Raw genomic sequence first — 3070 nt, 5'->3', positions numbered from 1 at the left:
CTCTTCCATGAAGCAAGAGAGAGGAACCATGTCTAATTATAGAAAGTCAGCCAACTAACAGTCATTGGGAGTTTGCATTTGTTCATCTTGAATACATCATGTTTCTCTACTTCCCAGTTCTGTGATCTCCAGCAAATTATTAATCTCTCTGTGCCTCAATTACTGTATCCATAAAATTTGAGTAATAACAGTGACTGCTGGAGGAAGTTAAGTCATGGAAATCTTTCAAAAGAAGTCTGGCATATAGTAAGCATTTAAAAATCTGTGCCCACTGCTATTATGGTGAAAGATCCAGGAATACTCTAGAATAAAACTCAGCCTCAAAGCATGAGCTCTCTAGGGCCAAGGATTATATCTAATCTATACTCAGACACAGCAGCATCTGAATGAATGGCTTCCCAACTGGAAACAGTTGATAATTATTGAAGGAATTGATGTTCTCTTTGGCCTCATTTCTTTACCATACAGAAACAACACTCTACTGTACATGTATTTATATGTACCCTATTCTAAGAACAATAGCAGCATTTTAATAAATTAATTTGCCAATTCATAAGACTAGAATCTAGCTCAGTTTATTTTTATCAGTTGACATGTTTATTTCTGGATTCAAAATTAAAATGTGTCTAGTCCTACCTGAAAAAGGTGGATGGTTTCACAATGACAGCATCTATATGAAGAATCTGAAGAGTTTATAAGGGAATTTTCTCATAGATGCCTAATCCCTATGGTCCAGTTATATTATGCAAAAAATAAAATAAGATTATAAACTATCACCATCTTGCTATTCTGAAAATCCTAAGCTCATTAAAACTTGATCTTTGCTCAATTCCCACAATCACCAGGGAATCAAATCTCTCAAGGACGATGAAGCAATGGGGCTCATTATTCATTTTAGTTCAACCCGTCTTAATATTCACTAATTTCAGAAAATATTAAGTTCCCTTATTTATAACCAGTAAAATAGAATTGTGCATGGGATAGGGAGAAAGTTCTGGAGTCTGGAAAGCACTGGAAGTTCAATTTACTTTTTTGAACCTGGGCTAGTTACTTGCTGATTTAGAATCTGTGATTTTCTACTTTTAATAGAAACAATCGCTCATATCTAGAGATGCATTGTTTCCTGTCATTAGCCTCTGTAGCTTCAATTTCCTTCAGTGGTTGTCTTAAATCTTGCTTATATTCTCAATATTTTCATTAAATGCCCGTAGGCTGACCCATCTGAGCAGAATTTTGTTCTGTGCTAACTCTGACCCAGGCCAGAATGAGTCACAATAGTTCTTCAACTAAGGTTGCAGTAGAGGTAATAAGCAGGCATGATAGCAATATTTCTGTTGTTAGACATTTAGGATATTTCTGGTTTCATCACTGTTAGGGCTTTGCAGGCCATGGAAACACCCTTTTTTTGCATCCTAGCTCAATTGAGGACTTTACAAAGGAAACAGATAGTTTAATTGCTAACAGTGCTGCAGGTAACTTTGAGTCTAAGACATGCTTTTCTGCCCCTTTCTTCTGAATTGATGACATACAGACACAGGGGAGCAACATTACCTCATTACCTCATTCCCTTCCCAGGGCCATGAATGACCCAGCATTCATATCAAACATGTAGGAGAACAGCATGGTTTAGATTGAGAGCCAGGCACCTTCAATTATGCTTCATATTTTCACCATCTAAGTCAGCAGTTAGATGACTTTTGTCACTATAAGAGCCATCTAAGTCCAAGGATGAAATGAGTCTGTGCAGCTGAAGTTCCGTTAAGAAGCCCCATGTGCATTAAAGATCCTGCAGATGTTTTGTCTAAGAAGAACAATCATGCTTGTGGAGACATGAAATGTGGCAGATAAAGAGCCAAAATGATCTTAGGTCCTTAAGAAAGCTAGTCACTTACTTTTAAACTTCACATCTACTCAAACATTCTTACAACTCTTAGGTAAACCTCACGGAGTATATTGTTAAGCTTTAAAGACACATATCCTTCATTGACCCTAAATCAAGAATGTCATAATATTTGAAACCTACAGAAAAGAGTCCCTTGCTCTGTGTGGCTACCCACTTAATGCCTCCACCAACATATTTGTTGAAGGTATTGATTTATGATCTTCTTTGTTCTAGAACAATTTATGTAAACATATACAAGCACATCTTTTTGTGTAACTGAATCTGTATTCCTAAACTAGTGTCATTCATATTTGATTGAGAATAAGCTATTTCTTATTTCTCTAAAGCAGAGTTGGTGACAAGTCACTCAAAGTTGTGAAGAAAGAACATTCTAGGCAGAGTAACAGCATATGCCAAGGCCCTGTGGTGAAGTGTGATCAGCATGTTCCCAGGACAACTAGAAGATCAATGTGCCAGGAGAAGTAGATCCAAAGAAGAGTTTGGAGACATGAGTAGGAAGGCATCACATAGATCCCTGGTAGAAAGTTTATATTTTAGCCCAAATATGATGGTAAAACTTGGACCATTTTACAAGTCAATAACATGATGTGATTCATTTCACCTCTTATAATTGTTGAACCACACAGGATATTAGGTGTAAAAAGAGGGAAATCATTGCAGTAGCTTACACAGGGGATCATTTTGCCTTATATAGGACCAATAGCAGAAATGACAAGACTTCCTGGTGGCTTGGATATAAAATTTGAGTTAAAGTATATGAGACAAATTGAAGTATAAACATGGAATATGAAATAAAATGGAATACTGTGAGATCAAAGGAGATTTGTGAAATCAGATGTGAGTATTTAGGCAATGAAATAATCCAAATTAACAGTTGTTGAGCTGGAATAAAGGAGCTGAAATGAATAGAACACAAAGGATCTGGGAAGTATTCATTGCCACAGAAGAGAACAGAAGAAAGGAAGAAGAAATAGAAGGTGAATGTATGCAGGATAGATTCTTAAGAAAATGATTGAAGATTTGCCTTTGCTGGCAATGTAAAACCAGTCTAAGAATGAGTACCCATTGTCCCCATTCTCTGATCAGACTTTGGCAGTAACCATGACTGCGGATCAGGAGTCCTGATTCTGTGGCCCAATTGGCAATACTGAGGAGCCAAAATAAGTC

The sequence above is a fragment of the Sciurus vulgaris genome (assembly GCF_902686455.1).
Source record: "Sciurus vulgaris genome assembly, chromosome: 11".
NCBI lineage: Eukaryota > Metazoa > Chordata > Mammalia > Rodentia > Sciuridae > Sciurus > Sciurus vulgaris.
The sequence above is the reverse complement of the archived record's forward strand: the minus strand, read 5'-3'. Positions refer to the sequence as shown.